This window comes from Oncorhynchus tshawytscha, linkage group LG33, assembly GCF_018296145.1.
Source record: "Oncorhynchus tshawytscha isolate Ot180627B linkage group LG33, Otsh_v2.0, whole genome shotgun sequence".
Lineage (NCBI taxonomy): Eukaryota > Metazoa > Chordata > Actinopteri > Salmoniformes > Salmonidae > Oncorhynchus > Oncorhynchus tshawytscha.
This window is the reverse complement of record NC_056461.1, coordinates 35,149,142-35,169,598: the sequence shown is the minus strand read 5'-3', so window position 1 is coordinate 35,169,598 and position 20,457 is coordinate 35,149,142. Positions and strand designations below refer to the sequence as shown.

Here is a 20,457-nt window from a genome sequence, read left to right as displayed (position 1 = left end):
GGAGAGACTGCTGATGAATATGTCAGAGCAGAGTCGCAGAGCAGCCGCCCAGAGAGAAAAATCAGGTAACAGCCAGGAGAGGAGAGAGACACACCATGGCCATGCACTGCTCCTGTCCAGAACCTCTTCCCATCCACTCCCCTGTGGTCTGACTGAGCTGTGGCATGGTCAGAGTTAAGGCCCTACCACCATGGGGAAGGAGGGGGGGGGCATTCTCTCATTCTCTACAGGAGAGGACAGGACAGGATTTCTCCCTGGTTACAGTGAGCCCCCCCTCTTCCCCTCCCCGACAGCTATGCGGCCTGGTCCCTCTCACCTCCCCTCCCGTGAAGGATCTATCCAGATTAAAACCCCCAGACAGACAGTTAACTAAAAGGCCCATTAGCTGACACAGCATGTTTGTTTAAGGGGTCAGATAACAGATTGGATCTGTCTATTGTCTGTTGATCAAGGCCTGTTTATTTGTTTGTTCTATTGTGTCTGTCGTAATTCTCTCAGTGGGATCCGGGTATTGGGGTGGAGTGATAGGGCTGCTGGGGGTCTTTAGGGCGGAGCGACGGTGAGGCTGCTCCCCCTGTCCTCCTGCTGCAGGCTCCATGCTCTCTCTTCCTGCCCTACGGGAGGCTGTCTTAATCCAGAGGATTGGGCCAGAGTATGCTGCCTCCCTCCCTCCACCAGGATAGATAGCTCCATCAGTCACTGGCCTGCTACTCCATGTTCTGCTATAGGACACCACTCGTCCCCTGAGCTAGTGGCAGCACTACTCTACCACATCTACTAGGAAACAGGGAAGAGGTGACCTGCCAGGGGACAGTTTACCTGCTACCAGAGCTATTTTAAAATACTGGTAAATATTCATGGAGGTAAGTACGCACACACACGGACTCACCCCCTAATTCAGACATAAAAATTGGGACTAGTTAAATCCGTACTCCAACAATGAGTCCCCTTTAATACACAGACGTCGAGATGCACAGGCAGATCTGTGTCTGAGCAACCGTGAGGGGAAAAAACAGAGGAACTTCAGGCTCATATACTCGGCAGATAGAGCAGAATGTGATGCCTTGCAGACAGTGAGCATCCACCGTCTCACATTGAGTATTCACAGTCTCTCTTCTCCTGGGTCTGTCTTCCCTCAGCTCAAATGCCTCTAATATAAGCAGGAAGCATAATGGTGAGAAATGTGGACATTATTCCAATGAAAGAAAATGTGTCCTTCCCAGTCCCTCCTCTAAATGAACTGACAACAGATAAAGGCCACGTGTGATGGGGAGAACGGAGAGAGTTCATGAGGGGTCACCGTGGAGGATGATGGGAGGATGGGGTGTTAAATCTAGTCTGAGAGGTGTGGAAGGAGTCTGTGACAGGGAGAGCCAGGAAAGCTTTAGACAAAACTCCTAGGGAGGTGGCGAAGGAAGATATTGTGTCCTAGAGCAGTGGTTCACAAAAAATAAGACTGATGTAATGTCAGTCATTGCATACAGGGCCTAAAAATGTACAGATTTTGGCATTGCCGGGTAAGATGTTTATTTCACCGGGTGGTGTGGTCAGGACTCCACATTGCAAGCATTTTCACTCGCATTTCACTCACTGCACAATCGAGAGCATCCTGGCGGGCTGTATCACCGCCTGGTACGGCAACTGCTCCGCCCACAACCGTAAGGCTCTCCAGAGGGTAGTGAGGTCTGCACAATGCATCACCGGGGGCAAACTACCTGCCCTCCAGGACACCTACACCACCCGATGTTACAGGAAGGCCATAAAGATCATCAAGGACATCAACCACCCGAGCCACTGCCTGTTCACCCCGCTATCATCCAGAAGGCGAGGTCAGTACAGGTGCATCAAAGCTGGGACCGAGAGACTAAAAACAGCTTCTATCTCAAGGCCATCAGACTGTTAAACAGCCACCACTAACATTGAGTGGCTGCTGCCAACACACTGACACTGACACTGACTCAACTCCAGCCACTTTAATAATGGGAATTGATGGGAAATGATGTAAATATATCACTAGCCACTTTAAACAATGCTACCTTATATAATGTTACTTACCCTACATTATTCATCTCATATGCATACGTATATACTGTACTCTATATCATCGACTGCATCCTTATGTAATACATGTATCACTAGCCACTTTAACTATGCCACTTTGTTTACATACTCATCTCATATGTATATACTGTACTCGATACCATCTACTGTATCTTGCCTATGCTGCTCTGTACCATCATTCATTCATATATCCTTATGTACATATTCTTTATCCCCTTACACTGTGTATAAGACAGTAGTTTTGGAATTGTTAGTTAGATTACTTGTTGGTTATTACTGCATTGTCGGAACTAGAAGCACAAGCATTTCGCTACACTCGCATTAACATCTGCTAACCATGTGTATGTGACAAATAAAATTTGATTTGATTTGATTTGAAATGGGCAAGTATGATCACATTTATAGTAAAATAGATGCTGCAGTAGCTGTTTTCAAAGTATTTCCACTGTTTTGTTTTATAGCTGGTAAATTAAATCTCACAAAGTCAAAGAACTACAACTCCTATATAGCCTATTCCACCTCACACTGTAACACAGCCTGCCTCGGGGCTGTGCGCATGTGAAGAGCTGAGTGAAAAATTCATTTTCAGAAGCGCTGCACACAAGGAATAAAAGTTGGTCTAATTTACTTGAAACTTGAGACTTTGTCCTTGTGTTTCTTGGCTATTTACATTGTTTTGTTCACAAGCTAGGTTGTTTTTCAATGTTTGAGTTTCAACTGCTAGAGAAGAAAAGACTACGCTTCTACTAGTCAGACTCAATCTCACAGGCACAAACACGACTCAGGTAGCGCTACCACAGGTAGCCTTAAAGGGACAGGTGAACATTTTTGTCTCATTTGTGATATTTTGGTTAAAAGACTCAGGTAATTAAACAATATACCACATTACTTGTTACTAGTAATACATGTATTGTTTTAGAAACATAAAGCATGCCCATCTGTTTTTTGTCGGTGTAATTTTTGCGTGAAAAAAATATTGTGGCTAGTAGATTTTTTTTTACATCTACCTGCCATAGTGGCTGGTAGACCAAAACGTTACTTTGATGCCCTGACTGCATACCTTAGAGAGCTATGTATAACTTGACAAAAATATCAAGATCAACTAGCCCATGTCAGCTCATATTTTTTAGCTAGGTTTTTAAGCCCTTAGATTTTGTTGTAATGTTTGACTCCCTCAAATATCACATCAATACACATTAGACATGACAAAATGTGTAGAATTGCAGGAAATAAGCTTAAACCTGCAACATTTTCTCTCCACCAACAAGAGGGGTGTGAACAGTTTGTGGGGGGGCAGAATGTTCCCCAATGCTGGAAGGGGGGCCTGAGTGAAAAAGTGTGGGAACCCCTGTCCTAGAGGGCCAGACAATACAGTCCATCCAGTATTGGATTAATTTGATAGGACTGTAGCTAGCAACCTGGTGATGCCATATAATAGGGTTGTCACGATACCAGATGTAACAAGCGTGGACGCCGTACTGCTCCTCACACATGTAAACATCCAAATAAACAAAGAAGCAGGGTAAATCCCATTAGGGTCAGATTAGGAAGTGGCTCAGAATAGAAACCCAGCAGATAGTCATTATCCTCAAAGAAAGACAGGAGGAACAGTCAGCAATACTTCCATTCCCTCCCTCCCTCCAGTCCACTCTGCCCCAGATCCCCATAATCCCCAAAACACACCCATAATGGACCTTCTGGGGCTGACTGACTTACCAGGACACTACAGTCCACTCTGTCCCAGAACCCCATAACCCCCCTACAGACAGGCACCCATAATGGACCTTCTGGGGCTGACTGACTGACTAGGACACTGCTAGAGCCTGAAGGCTTGAGCCTGGGGGAGCTTTGGGTCCTCTGAGGCAGTGTGAACAGACAGATGGCTCATGGCTCAACACCAGACCCAAGACAAAATTATTTCCAGAGACCCCAATTCATTGTAGCAGTCAATGACAAAAGTAAAGCTAAACATTGAATGAAAGGGGAACCAGCAAATGGAGTACCTAACTAACTGATTAGGCACAACTATTATTAATTATTATACAACATTCTTGCCAAAAACAGAATGCTATATAACAATCTCAGCTCTGCAGATTTTTCTGTGAAGAAACAGAATCATGAGATCATTTATTCTGGTATCGTTCCGATGTAGCTTGTTTCTGGTCACAGGTTCTCTCAACCAACTTTACCTGGAATGCTTTTCCTTCACTCTGCGTCCAACTCATCCCAAACCATCTCAATTGGGTTGAGGTTGGGTGATTGTGGAGGCCAGGTAATCTGATGCCTGTTTTAGGGCACTCCATCACTCCCCTTCTTGGTAAAATAGCCCTTACAAAGCCTGGGAGGTGTGTTGGGTCATTGTCCTGTTGAAAAACAAATGATAGTCCCACTAAGCGCAAACAAGATGGGTAGGCGTATCGCTGCAGAATGCTGTGGTAGCCATGCTGGTTAAGTATTCCTTAAATTCTAAACAAATCACTGACAGTGTCACCAGCAAAGCACCCCCATACCATCACACCTCCTCCTCCATGCTTCCTGGTGGTAACCACACATGCGGAGATCATCCGTTCACCTACACAGCATCTCACAAAAACACGGTGGTTGGAACCAAAAGTCTCAAGATTTCCACCGGTCTAATGTCCATTGTTCATGTTTCTTGGCCCAAGCAAGTCTCTTCTTCTTATTGGTGTCATTTGGTAGTGGTTTCTTTGCAACATTTTGACCATGAAGGACTGATTCATGCAGTCTCCTCTGAACAGTTCATGTTGAGATGTGTCTGTTACTTCAACTCTGTGAAGCATTTATTTGGGCTGCAATTTCTGAGGCTGGTAACTCTAATGAATGTATCCTCTGCAGGAGCTATTCCTTTCCTGTGGCGGTCCCCATGAGAGCCAGTTTCATCATAGCGCTTGATGGTTTTGGCAACTGCGCTTGAAATGTTTTTTTAAGTTCTTGACATTTTCCAGATTGACTGACCTTCATGTCTTAAAGTAATGATGTTGTTTCTCTTTGATTATTTGAGCTGTTCTTGCCATAATATGGACTTGGTCTCTTACCAAATAGGGCTATTTTCTGTATACCACCCCTACCTTGTCACAACACAACTGATTGGCTCAAACACATTAAGGAGAGAAATTCCACAAATTACTTTTAACAAAGCACACCTGTTCATTGAAATGCATTCCAGGTAACTACCTCATGAAGCGTCTTTGTAACTGTGTAAAAAAATGTACCATGTATGTCAAATGTTTATGTAACAAACAAAAAAATATATATTCACACAGCTGAAGTCAGAAGTTTACATAAACCGTAACCAAATACATTTAAAGTCAGTTTTTCACAATTGCTGACATTTAATCCTAGTAAAAAATCCCTGTTTTAGGGCAGTTAGGATCACCACTTTATTTTAAGAATGTGAAATGTCAGAATAATAATGGAGATAATTATTTCTTTCAGGTTTTATTTCTTTCATCACATTCCCAGTGGGTCAGAAGTTTACATACACTCAATTTGTATTTGGTAGCATTGCCTTTAAATTGTTTAACTTGGGTCAAACATTTCAGGTAGCCTTCCACAAGCTTCCCACAATAAGTTGGGTGAATTTTGGCCCATTCCTCCTGACGGAGCTGGTGTAACTGAGTCAGGTTTGTAGGCCTCCTTGCTCGCACATGCTTTTTCAGTTCTGCCCACATATTTTCTATAGGATTGAGGTCAGGGCTTTGTGTTGGCCACTCCAATACCTTTACTTTGTTGTCCTGAAGCCATTTTGCCACAACTTTGGAAGTATGCTTGGGGTCATTGTCCATTTGGAAGACCCATTTGCAACCAAGCTTTAACTTCCTGACTGATGTCTTGAGATGTTGTTTCAATATATCCACATCATGTTCTTCCCTCATGATGCCATCTATTTTGTGAAGTGCACCGGTCCCTCCTGCAGCAAAGTACCCCCACAACATTATGCTGCCACCCCCGTGCTTCACGGTTGGGATGGTGTTCTTCAAACATAACGATGGTCATTATGGCCAAACAGTTCTATTTTTGTTTCATCAGACCAGAGGACATGTCTCCAAAAAGTACGATCTTCGTCCCCATGTGCAGTTGCAAACCGTAGTCTGGCTTTTTTATGGCAGTTTTGGAGCAGTGGCTTCTTCCTTGCTGAGTGGCCTTTCAGGCCTTTTACATTGCACTCCACGAAGAGCCTGCCAGTTACCTTGTCCTATGGATATCTACAGTTATAAAATTGGCACGGTGGTGTAAGCCTACATGAAACACAGACCTTATTTTAAGTGAATATAAAAATATCCTATGGAATAAATGAAGGAACCGCTTTTCAGATTTTGCTAGGTGTCATGGGAATTATGACTCACACTTTGGTAGTCGATTCTTACCATGTCCATTATTAAAATAGGATTTCCTGCATATAGAAATTAGTTTTTGTTTTCAACATTAATCACAGGTCATTTAAAACTCTATTTTTATTCAAACAGTTGAGAGTATTTGTCTCCTAAACAAACTCTTCAGTATCATTGTCACTTCAGAGCTGTGTGTGTGTAACGGTTTTCTTCTGGTGAAAGAGAGGCAGACCAAAATGCAGCGTGGTTAGTTTTGTACATCTTTAATAAAGATGAAAATACAACAATCTACAAAACAAGAAATGTGGAAAAAAAACTGAAACAGTCCTATCTGGAGCCACAAACACAAAGACAGGAACAATCACCCACAAAACCCAACACAAAACAGGCTACCTAAATATGGTTCCCAATCAGAGACAATGACTAACACCTGCCTCTGATTGAGAACCATATCAGGCCAAACATAGAAATAGACAAACCAGACACACAACATAGAATGCCCACCCAGCTCACGTCCTGACCAACACTAAAACAAGGAAAACACACAAGAACGATGGTCAGAACGTGACAGTGTGTGTGTGTATTTATATATTATATTAAGTTAAAATAAAAGTGTTCATTGTTCATTCAGTATTGTTGCAATTGTCATTATTACAAAAATGTGTGTGTGTGTATGATATATATATATAAAATATTTTTCTCTCTCTAATAAATCAGCCTTTTTTGTCCTCCAATAATCGGTATCAGAGTTGAAAAATCATAATCGGTGGACCTCTAATCTCCATCCTGCTTATCCTCAACACTGGGGCCCCACAAGGGTGCTTTCTCAGCCCTCTCCTGTACTCCCTGTTCACCCACGACGGTGTGCCATGCACGCCTGCCTCCAACTCAATCATCAAGTTTGCAGACGACACTACAGTGGTAGGCTTGATTACCAACAGCGATGAGACAGCCTACAGGGAGGAGGTGAGGGCCCTCAGAGTGTAGTTGTCAGGAAAATAAGCTCACACTCAACGTCAACAAAACAAAGGAGATGCTTGTGGACTTCAGGAAACAGCAGAGGGAGCACCCCCCTATCCACATCGACGGGACAGTAGTGGAGGTGGAAAGTTTTAAGTTCCTCTGCGTACACATCACGGACAAACTGAAATGGTCCACCCCCACAGACAGCGTGGTGAAGAAGGCGCAACAGCGCCTCTTCAACCTCAGGAGGCTGAAGAAATTTGGCTTGTCGCCAAAAGCACTCACAAACCTCTACAGATGCACAATCGAGAGCATCCGGTTGGACTGTATCACCGCCTGGTACGGCAACTGCTCTGTCCACAACCGCAAGGCTCTCCAGAGGGTAGTGAGGTCTGCACAACGCATCGCTGGGGGCAAACTACCTGCCCTCCAGGACATCTACACCACCCGATGTCACAGGAAGGCCATAAAGATCATCAAGGACAACAGCCACTGCCTGTTCACCCCGCTATCATCCAGAAGGCGAGGTCAGTACAGGTGCATCAAAGCAGGGACCGAGAGACTGAAAAACAGCTTCTATCTCAAGGCCATCAGACTGTTAAACAGCCATCACTAACATTGAGTGGCTGCTGCCAACATACTGACTCAAATCTCTAGCTACTTTAATAATAAAAAATTGTATGTAATAAATATATCACTATTCACTTTAAACAATGCCACTTTATATAATGTTTACATACCCTACATTACTCATCTCATATGTATATACTGTACTCTATACCATCTACTGCATCTTGCCTATGCCGTTCGGCCATCACTCATCCATATATTTATATGTACATATTCTTATTCATTCCTTTACACTTGTGTGTGTATAAGGTAGTTGATGTAAATTTGTTAGATTACGTGTTAGATATTACTGCATGGTTGGAATTAGAAGCACAAGCACTTCGCTACACTTGCATTAACATCTGCTAACCATGTGTATGTGACCAATCATTTTGGGGGGGATTTGAGGAGGAGAAGGAGAGGGGACTGGGGCAGTAGGGGACTAGGGGAGTAGGGGGAAGGAGAGGGAACTAGGAGAGTAGGGGAAGGAGAGGGGACTAGGAGCAGTAGGGGAAGGAGAGGGGACTAGGAGAGTAGGGGAAGGAGAGGGGACTAGGGGCAGTAGGGGACTAGGGGAGAAGGGTAGGGGACTAGGGGAGAAGGGGAGGGGACTAGGGGGAAGGAGAGGGGACTAGGAGAGTAGGGGAGAGAGAGGGGACTGGGGGAGTAGGGGAAGGAGAGGGGACTGAGGCAGTAGGGGAAGGAGAGGGGACTAGGAGAGTAGGGGAAGGAGAGGGGACTAGGAGAGTAGGGGAAGGAGAGGGGACTAGGAGAGTAGGGGAAGGAGAGGGGACTAGGGGCAGTAGGGGACTAGGGGAGAAGGGGAGGGGACTAGGGGAGAAGGGGAGGGGACTAGGGGGAAGGAGAGGGGACTAGGAGATTAGGGGAGGGAGAGGGACTGAGGCAGTAGGGGAAGGAGGGGACTAGGAGAGTAGGGGAAGGAGAGGGGACTAGGAGAGTAGGGGAAGGAGAGGGGACTAGGAGAGTAGGGGAAGGAGAGGGGACTGAGGCAGTAGGGGAAGGAGAGGGGACTAGGAGAGTAGGGGAAGGAGAGGGGACTAGGAGAGTAGGGAAAGGAGAGGGGACTAGGGGGAGAAGGGGAAGGAGAGGGGACTGGGGAGTAGGGGAAGTAGAGGGAACTAGGAGAGTAGGGGAAGGAGAGGGGACTAGGGGAGTAGGGGCAAGGAGAGCGGACTAGGGGCAAGGAGAGGGGACTAGGGGGAAGGAGAGGGGACTAAGGGACTGGGGTAGTAATCCCCATTGTGGCTAGGAGGAGTTGGGGCTCAGTGTCTTTACTAATCACCCCTAATCCAGACACACAATCCCCTGACCCACTATGACACTGACTCCCATACAGGACACAGCCTACAATACATACATCACACATCCTACAACACAGGCTATGACGTAGGCTACGACACACAGCCTCCGTCTGACACAGGCTCTGACATAGCCAGCCTCCCTAGAATAGATACAACCTCAGAACACAGCCTCCTCCGACACAGCGTCGCACACCGGCTCACAACCTCTAAACAGCATCCCAAAAGTTCATCAGGCAAAAAGACATTCCATTCTGCTATTTTTCACCATGATACCGAGCTGTCACCACCACTATCCCCCAAAACACATCCTGCGTCAATACACTAATCATATCAACAGACCGTGCCTCAGATAAACCCAATTCATAAATGTAAAAAACAACAGTTTAAATGGCCTTCTCTGCTATTTAATGGTTAATTACAATATTCCCCTGGTCACTGATAAGGTGATGAATTGGAGGGGACATAAATCAATCGGGCTTAGAGCTGGGGAGGGAGGGCCAAACACAGGACCCAGGGGGAGTGTCTGCCTGCCTGCTGGGGATGAGATGACAGGGCTTTGTTAGGACAGTCTGCTCCACACACACTAGCCAGACTGTGGAGAGCCCACAGCTAATACACTAACTACATACCCAGAAATACCCTCTACTTTACAGTCATATTCATTCCCATCACACAAATAATCCGAGTCACACGCCACCAACACACCAACACCTCTCTAATCAACCTTAATGAGACCGTGACCACCCTTAATGAGACAACAAGACCTCTCTAATCACCCTTAATGTATGTCGTTCTACAGCTAATGTATAAGCTTCTCTCTGTTGTGATCAGATCAGCTTTATGCCTCCCCCCATTCCCTGGCCCCCCTCTCCTTTCAATAGCCCTACCCCCTAGCCCTCCCCCGGGCCCCCTCCTCTTCCCTAGCCCTCCCCGGGCCACCTCCTCTCCCTAGCCATCCCCCGGGCCCCCTCCTCTTCCCTAGCCCTCCCCGGGCCCCTCCTCTTCCCTAGCCCTCCCCGGGCCCCCTCCTCTTCCCTAGCCCTACCCCTCCCCCGGGCCCCCTCCTCTTCCCTAGCCCTACCCCGGGCCCCCTCCTCTTCCCTAGCCCTATTCCGTGCCCCATCCTCTCCCCTAGCCCTACCCCGGGCCCCCTCCTCTTCCCTAGCCCTATTCCGTGCCCCATCCTCTCCCCTAGCCCTCCCCGGGCCCCCTCCTCTTCCCTAGCCCTACCCCCTAGCCCTCCCCGGGTCCCCTCCTCTTCCCTAGCCCTCCCCCGGGCCCCTCCTCTTCCCTAGCCCTCCCCCGGGTCCCCTCCTCTTCCCTAGCCCTATTCCGTGCCCCATCCTCTCCCCTAGCCCTCCAACCGGGCCCCCTCCTCTCTTCTCCTCCTCCCCTTCATTGAGCGCCTGCCTCGTGTTGATAGCCATTATGGTGCCTGAGCATGTTTACGTCTGCCGAGCCGCTGCAGTGGATTTATGGGACAAACCTTTGACCTCTAAATCCACATAATGGATCATTTACTAAATTTGTCATGGTTGTCCTTAATTAAAGGAACATTTCACCCCAAAACTATCTTTTTTTGTTTCATTAGTCCATTGTTGATATGGTCCCAAAATGTTTTGCATGTGAGCAATCAAGTTAGGATATATAACTTTCAAAAGACAGAAATACAGCCGGTAAGATGCATTTTGCATCATATGATGAAAAACATAGCATTATATGATGCAAAATGCATCGTACCGACTGTATTATGAAAGTTATATATCTTGAAAACTTGATAGCTGACATGAAAAACATGTTGGGAATATATAAACAATGGACTAATGAAACAGAAACAAAAAGATTGTTTTGTGGTGGAGTTTTTGCTACAATATGACCAGGATAATCACCTTGTGAGCCTTTTAACAGAGCCATCAGAGGGAAAACAAACACACACACAGTGTAGTGGTCATAATCACACAAACAAGATGTCACAGCTGGAATGGGGGGCTAAAATGGTGGAGGGCTAAGACACTGAGCCCTATAGAGCTCTCCTACACCATGAAAAACAGGATATCCTTTTGTGATGGGACTCTGAAAGATGTAAATTATACAATAATGGCTCTTAGACATCCTTTATCAATAAGGGTATTATAAAGGGGCAATACATCTGTAATAAAGTAGGCTACAGTCTTGGAGATAGAATTGCTAGTGTAGTGACACAGCAGCACTGGAACATGAGAGCAGTAGTCTCTTCCTGCTATGTTGAGCAGAATGAATGAATGAATAATTTGAGACAGGAGAGGGAGGAACACTCCCAAAGCGCTCATCCTGCTCTGCTGCCCACAACATAATCCCCAATATAAAAACCCAGCTTTAGGCGTAACAGTTACAAGGAAACTGGCTATTCTTTCTAGAATTGGAGGAAGGCCGGTGTGTTTGGTGGCAACAAAAACTGTGAAGCTCCTGCCCATCCCCCTGTCAAACACGCAACACATACAACACAAACATAATGTAAGGGGGGCATGTCTGTGTGATGGTTCAGAAGAATAGCTCTTTACTAATGTCAAGCATGAAAACAAGGCATTCAGAAATGCCTCTGGGGTTCTGAGTTGTGCTGCGTTGAGAGGCCCGCCTAGCCTCTGACCAGCCAAACACCAGGAGAGGAGAGGGCATCACTTTCAGGAGAATGTTGCGAGCTCCGAGGTAAAGCAGGACAGAGAAAGCAGCATCACCGCCACCTCTCTTTCTCTCAATCACTACTCTCCCCCCTTCCCTTCTCCCCTCCCTGATCTGCTTTCCTCCTTAGCTGGTCTGTTTTCCCAGATAATCAGGGAGAGGGAGAAATGGAGCCCAGCACAATCGCCTGGAGGTAATTAGCCCAGTGCACAACATGCCAGACGGGCACGCAGGCAACCCTACGCCAGGGGGATGGAGCCACACTCCCTCACCAAGACAGACAGGAACTAGAAGCCCCAACACAACAATTCTTTAGCTCCTTTTTCAAGACAGGCAGAGAGAATACAAGGAGTCTTAAGCCTTTCGCGTGCTTCGGTTTGGCTGGCGCCTAGCCGAACTCGGCTGGGCGAACAGAATGCGTGTATTCGCATACTCCCTTAAAAGACCTTCACTTGTATAGTACTGTTTGTCCATCTTGAGACGCCGTCACCACTTCCTCAAGATAGTCAGAATGAATCGAAGATAACTCGAAACATTTTTGCAGAGATCTTAGTCACGCAATTTTACATCAAACAAAGATGTTTGGTGCCGTATTTCTCATGTGGAAAAATGTGCATGAAAACACGTCAATAGTTTAATGACAAACACTTAATTGAAGAATCCCTAGGTTAACCAATGATGACGGGGCGAAGAATTCGGCTACCGAAATGTGGCTTTTTTTTGCCGAAAACCCAAAATTACAAAAATGTCACAAAATGAACTGTTCTGAACGTTTTAGGATGGGAAGCAGGCGGACGCCTTTAATAACACACACACTGCTGATCAAATCGTTTTGTTCTACCAGTCCAGGAGCTGCATGGCCGCCCAGACCAACCCCCCACAGCACTGGATGATAGAATTTCTCTATGACTATATGCTAATAAACAGGAATGTTAATCACTGCAGCAAACCCCCCCTCTACACACTTCACATCAGCTAATGGCCTCTCCTCTCCTGGGGGGGTAACCCCTCTCTGGCTCCATGTCCTCCTGTCAGTCAGGCTCAGATGGGGTAGGACAGAGATGGGGGTGAGATCCCCAAAAAGCCTACCACAAAGCCTATTCCGCCACAGTGGCCCCACACAATGGAGGAGTCAGCAGAGACAGGGGCCAGAAGCTTGCGCCTTTCCTGTTTGCAGAAATGAGGCGGCCAGAGACACACATGTATCACAGGGCCATCACAGAGAGTCTGATCCAGGCCTGAATGCTCTGTTGAAAAGGGTAGCGGCGACCTATTGTCAACCTGTAACATCACATTCATCAAACACTCCAGCGCCCAGCGCTTACATCCCCCCCCGCAGCCTGCTCAACAACACGGTGTCCACCGCACATACACACACACACGTCAGAGATCACACTCTCCATGACATACTCTCATATTCAACTCAATCACTTCAGCACCTCTAACACCCAAACTCATCTATCCATCAAATCTCAGTGGCCATTCAAAACCCTCTCTCATTAGCCAGATTGATTGACTCATCCAACGACAGTGATCATGGCATTGCTGCTCACCCATGTCATGTGTTCACCCGTGGAACACACACACACGTACCTTCTTCTATATAGAACACCCACCTCCTCTACAGGAACAATGTACTAAAGCTCAATACACTAGAACAGAGACTCAGACATAGCCACACAAACGACAGTTCCTATACATGTCATGTAATGTGACCATGACTCACCGGAGACTCACTCATCAGGCCTATTTTCCCATTTGTGATTCAAATGGAACACCTTTTAGCAAAAAGTTGCAAGACCATGACGGCTACAGCCACAGAATGTCAACTGAAATGTATGAAATGCCCAGAGAACGGAGCAGATCAATATTGTAGAGGACGGACCTGGATACTCATGAAAATCGCTCATTTCTCCACATCGGACAAGCAATAACTGTAGCTACAGTAGGACTGGGCGATATGACCTAAAAATCAAATCTGCATTTGTTTTCTAACTTATGGGCGATTCACAATATACAGTACCAGTCAAAAGTTTGGACACACCTACTCATTCAAAGGTTTTTCTTGATTTGTACTATTTTCTACACTGTAGAATAACAGGGAAGATCAAAACTATGAACTAACACATATGGCATCAAATAGTAACCAAAAAAATGGTTAAACAAATCTAAATATATTTGACATTTGTCAGAGTGATGGGTGTAACTGGTGTATGCAGTCAGGTGCAGGAGAGCAGAGAATAGGGAGCAACGTAACTTCACTCAGAATAATGAATGGTGCAAGGTAAAACAATACACTTGCCCAAACACAAACACACAAACACAAACACAAACACAAACACAAACACACAAACACAAACACACAAACACACAAACACAAACACACAAACACACAAACACAAACACACAAACACAAACACACAAACACAAACACACAAACACAAACACACGAACATCAACTTTTACCCGCAGGCAAGAAATAGCACCAGTCGAAATAACCAGTCACCAACATTACCGAACATGACATAAAACAATCCCGCACAACGCCATGGGGGAAACAGAGGGTTAAATACATGAACAATAATTAGGTTGTGATACAGCCTGGATTCGAACCATAAGACCCACTAATAATTAAATGATTTTATCAAAATAGTTGAACCTGGTTTTTTTTGTTGCAATAGTCACTGATCTGGCTTTCAAGTCTATTAAATGCCATTTTTTGTTACAAATGTAACTAGAACCATGCATAATGCACATTCACTAATAATGACTAACTTCTTGTAACAGGCATTAGGCTATAGAAAATGAACACAGGTCTCATCAACAATCTCTCAAGCCCAGGTACTAGTGATTAGCCAGCTAATCTTTATATTTCAAGTTTAGCCAACTTGGATCTATGTACTAGCTAACAAGGTTGAACAGTTGAATTGTTATTACCTCTCTGTCGGTCTCCAACGGTTTGAAAAGCATGTTAGCCTGTCCACTTTGTTCAGATGTTGAAATCAAGTGGCCTACCTTGTTTCTCGAAATGAGAATGAGTTGTATAATAATTGTGTTTTATGTTTATTGGATATTTATAAAACACAGACTAGACAGCTAGTATAACAGTCTTTGAATAAAATGATGCTAGCGGTACCCCAATGCCCCGTGCGACAAACTGAGCATTCATTTTCCAGAATCAATGTTCATTCATACTCCCGTTTTAGTAGTGTCTGTTCTGTGTGGAATCTGAGTAGTTGAGACACTAAAAGGGCAGAGTTAGAAAAGGTAACTTGTCCTCTTTTACAATAAAATAATATCTCTGTGTTTCAGTGTCCATATGACCCATGCTGTTTGACCAAACCTCAAATTTAAATAGCGAGGTGAGACCACTTGTCAGAGAGGAAAATGTGAACTCTCAGCTGTGTTGGTGTGAGAGGCAGGGGGAGGGGCTTGGTGTGTGTAAACCCTAGATATCACTCGCTAAAATCTGTCCCAAATAAGCCCAATGCGCTTCTACGGGCTTATTTTGGACCTAAGCTTGTCGCCTGCCTTCCAGGCTTTGGGACAACTGCTCCCATTGTTAGGTCGGAGATGCATCTCTTCCTTATATACAGATCTCTGGTGTAAATGGGGAGGTGCACACAGCACCGAAAGAGACAATACAAAAAATACAACACGAGACCAAGCGGACAAACACTCATAAAAACGATAAATAGCAAAACCTTGTTTCTTGCGATACAGGCATTTGGAATATCGTGTGAAAACATATATCAAAGTCTATTAACTGGAATTTATCGCCCAGCCCGAACTGAAGCTATCTTTCATTGCTCTACACTGGGTAACAGAAATGACATGACTGTGCAATAGGCTAATTATATAGTGACTGGCCAGGAGTTGGGCATTTAGGCTACATTCCAATACAGGAGTCAAGTTTAGTGTGAAGTTATTTGTCTGATCTTGACTTCAGGATTGTTCATATAGGCCAATCAGTGCCAATTTCTTTGTGGCCTGACCCACCGCAATGCAATTACAAACCTTGAAAGCACCCCCGCTCTTTAATAGACATCTGTTATATGGCCCCATATGAACTGTCACTTTGAGAGAAGCTATGGTCTTTAAACCAGTGAGCTCACTACTCTCATCCTCTCTATCACCCTCCCTTATTGTACTGTGTTTGAATTAGTAATTTAGCCAATCTGGCAGATCTGGCCATGGGATGTTGTCTAAAGCACTCCTTCACAGTCTTGTGACCTTCAACACAAATACCACAGGGCCCGGGTCATGAGACTTATAGGGAAGGTCAGGGTCAGGGTTGGCTCTCCACTTGGGTAACAGACCTTTATCCTAATCACAGTCACTGAGAACCTCACAGATTCTAATATGGGTTCATTCATCAGATTTCCCTACAGTCAATCATCAGCCTGAGCTCTGGATACACCATGTACCAGCTCTGAACCTCAGGCCCTTCTCCATTTAAGGCAATGTGCACCCTATCGGCTGGACATTGTTGCTTCTTTACTTGAGATGGCTCAAGTAAAGCATGGACTCCAGAGGAAAAAAGAAGGAATCACAAGGCCCAAGGATGTGTCCACAACTTGCAAAATATTCCAACCCCCGTCGCTCACCCACTCTATCCAGAGTGGCAAAACTCCTGCCTGCTTTGGATAACTGGACGGATGATGTGGGAGACAAACTTATACCACCATCTAAAAAACAAAGCAAATTGTTAGAGGACCGCATTTCCCACTACAGCCAAGCTCAATACAAGAGACACGTTGCAGAACGACACAGTACAATGTAATCTAACTTGAGGCAACCCATCTATGAAATGCTTAGGCCTAAACCTAAAATAATCCCATCCTTAAACACTAATGAGTCTATATAATAACAGCCCACCACTGCTACCTCCCCTACAGTAGCAGTCTTCAATAGAAATTGTGTTTCAGCACTACTTATTAAAGACAGAAGGATTTCACAGCTTATAATGAGACCAAGCATAGGCTTCTCTATGACATGAAACACCCAAGAGGCTCCAGTAGATAGCAAGGGTCTTTAAAATGAATCCCTCTAGTCAATGAGCATCATCTAGAGTAGACAACTAGAGATGAGTAGTGTAGAGTAGTGTCGAGTAATTATAAAAGACAATTTATTGAAGCATTATGGAAAGCCCAGTGAACCAATGACTCAATACAAAACCCCAACCAGAAGGACATCACTCTGTCCTCAAGTAGTCTACGCCTGCAGGTATTCATGTTTTTTCCATCTCTTAGCCTCTTCAATGTGTTTAAATTTGCTGTGATTGTGGACTATTGACCACACATTGGTACATCCATATTCAATCTTGGAAAAAAACAAACAACTTGAGATGATGTCAGAACAACAATCTTCATTGAGCAGATTATAATGAATCCTGCTTAAGAGGCTGAGAGCAACACTCAAATAACAAGAGGTGCTTGAGTTGATTCAACCACCAAATTCTAAAACCAAAGAATAGGCCGAAACAGAAAGGGGAAAACTGTAGGCTATTTGCCTTTTATCTCAATTGCAGACTGAAGTCTGTACTTTATGTTTAAAATGAGTAATGGTTCCCACTAGTTAACCCACAAAGTGGCCACATCGTTCAAATACATAAAATCTGATTTTAATGAGAGAAACAGCTAGGATTTATGATTTTCTGGCTGTGTTAACTAATGACGAGTGATGACCCTGCACATCTGATAAGGACAATAACATTTGGAAAATTTGGTTGACTGCAGCACAATGATCCTGTGAGTGGCAGGAGTTGAAACAAGCTTGTATAGGAGGGATTTTGAGCATCAGCACTATGGGGGGCACACAGCTAGTGATTTCCAACCATCCATCCATTCCTCATCCACCCTAGGTAGGCAACAACTGGAGGACACCCAATAGCCTATGAACAGATCTGAAGTAGTCACTAGCTCTCTCAACAAAAGCATATAAATGTATAGAATAAACAGGTTAACAACAGCATGACTAATAGCCTACCTTCAAGCTAGTCATAAATTCAAACATGCAATCAAAAATAAGAAACATTGGCAATTAGGCTCAGTGATGCACCACGTAAATATTTCATTTCACAAATCTTGAACAAGCCAAACACCAACGGCTGAGCTTCATCCATCTAGATTACACAATACTGTACTCATAAAACTGTTAGAGTAGAAAATAGTTGGTCTGTCTACGCTTGGGACCCCAAAGGTATGCTTCTGAAAGATACAGGATAGCTTTGCTATAAGGTGGTTTTTGCTGTTGGTCCATAAAGGTTCACCGTAGGTGGTCAAACAGTCATTATCATACCTCAAATGGTGACTAGAATTTAGCTGACAAAACACTGGTTTAGTTTCCTACTAAATCATAAATGTGGTGTTTTCATAACATTATCTTATTTACGCTACTGCATGCCTCTAAACTGATGCTCTTCATACAGGAAACAAAGGTTCTGTCCAGGAAAAATTACTTGAAGGAAGGAGGTGGACATCAATAAACCACTTAAGCATTATACATTGAACAAAAATATAAAAGCAACTTGTAAAGTGTTGGTCCCATGTTTATTGGACTGAAATAAAAGATCCCAGAAATGTTCCATATGCACCAAAGGCTTATTTCACTCGAATTCTGTGCACAAATTTTCTTACATCTGTTAGTAAGCATTTATCTTTTGCCAAGATAATCCATCCACTCGATAAGTGTGGCATATCAAGAAGCTGATTAAACAGCACAGTCATTACACAGGTGCACCTTGTACTGGGGACAATAAAAGGCCACTAAAATGTGCAGTAAAAAAGATTTCTCAAGTTTTGAAGGAGTGTGCAATTGGCATTCTGACTGCAGGAATGTCCACCAGAGATATTGCCAGGGAATTGAATGTTCATTTCTCTACCATAAGCCGCCTCCAACGTCGTTTTAGAGAATTTGGCAGTACGTCTAACCGGCCTCACAACCACAGACCACATGTAATCACGCCAGCCCAGGACCCCCACATCCAGCTTCTTGACCTGCAGGGTCATCTGGGGGGGTGCTGAGCAGTATTTCTGTCTGTAATAAAAACCTTTTGTGGGGAAAAACTCATTCTGATTGGCTGGGCCTGGCTCCCCTGCTCAGTCATGTGAAATCCATAGTTTAGGGCATAATGAATTTAACTCAATCGACTAATTTCCTTAAATGAACTGAAACTCGGGAAAATCGTTGCGTTTATATTTTTGTTCAGCATATATATAGACTTAACAAGCATGCAGGCCAGCTATCTTGCAAATAATTAAATTGTTTATAGTTTATTATATCCACAGGCAAATAACAGTGCAATAGTGAGCCAGCAGCAGATACCTGGGTGGCCCAGAGAATAATTATGGTGTTGTTTGTTTGTCCACATGAGACAGCGCAAAAGCCAGGGTTATCCATAACTACGAATGACATTTCAAAACTCCTATGAAGCTCGTCCAGCAGAATATTTACTAAGGTGTACTAACATTTAATGAAAACGTTTAATATAAGCACCGTGTATGAATTTGAGGGTCAGGTATGAACGAAACATTTATTGAGAGCGAGACAGTTACGTTGGCTAATGTCATGTTCAGCGGGACATCAGATAGTGACACACAGGCAGCCTCGATCCAGAGAGGACAAGAGGAGCTGGCTAGTCATCAAGCTAACTGGCAAACACCGACTCAAACAAAGCCAGTCAACACACAGCATGGCGAGGTGGCCAATAGAAGATACCTTGTTAGCTATTCAATTTGAGAGCCAATGTTTTATTACTGTTTGGATAATATATTTGAAAATAATGTGCCATTTTAAAAAGGGCATCCCAATAACGTCTTTACCTGAACATTAGGATTTGCCCATGTCTGCTAGCTAGCTAACGTTAGCTGGTTGGTGGAGGTGGTGTTGTTGGAGGAAAAATAATCACGCTTACCCGTTCTCGTTGTTTATCTTCGTTAGTGGGAGACTCACTATATTTTTACCGCGTCACTGATAACATATAACACTAACATACATATAGTCTCTGGTTACTGGCATTAGTGACTTAATTCAATGTTAATGATAAAGGTTTAAAATCCCAGTTGACAGCGCATTTTTGTTAAATCCGCATCCTTGAATAAGAGCTGTTCACGCTGATTGTGCAGCACAGCGTGTTACGAAACATAAGCAGCCTTAGCACCTGACATAATAAAGGTAATGCAATGTTGGTACAAAGGATATAAAAAATAATGTATAAATCAGCATCAGAGAGATGTCCTTAGCTTCCTATTCCTCCTAACAAACCTCCGACGGTCGTCCACTACTCCAGTTCGTTCAACAGGGAGAAAGAAAATAATGAATGATGGGGAGGGGGAGGGTGGGGGGCTGAGCCTTCTCAGTCAATCACATTCAAATACTGTATAGACACTCTCAAAGGCTCCACACAATAGCAGCGGTTGCGCGTGCGGTGGATTCCTTGTCAGTGGAGCTGTCCCTGGTGCTATCACTGGTTCATAATACCAGGCTAATTC

The 20,457-nt window shown here is 44.4% G+C and overlaps 1 protein-coding gene across 4 annotated transcripts in view; it reads right to left on the bottom strand.

The window, feature by feature from the left end:
• LOC112231300 (spectrin beta chain, non-erythrocytic 1-like) overlaps window positions 1-20,221 on the bottom strand; it is a 104,538-nt gene extending 84,317 nt beyond the window's left edge. For 2 of the 4 annotated variants that reach the window (XM_042311405.1, XM_042311406.1), the window contains exon 1: window positions 19,881-20,219. The gene's annotated coding sequence lies outside the window, so the exon portion shown is untranslated. Of the gene's footprint in view, window positions 1-19,880 lie in introns of all 4 variants that reach the window. The other 2 variants (XM_042311409.1, XM_042311410.1) reach the window with 2 other exon arrangements.
• Window positions 20,222-20,457: the final 236 nt, after the last annotated feature.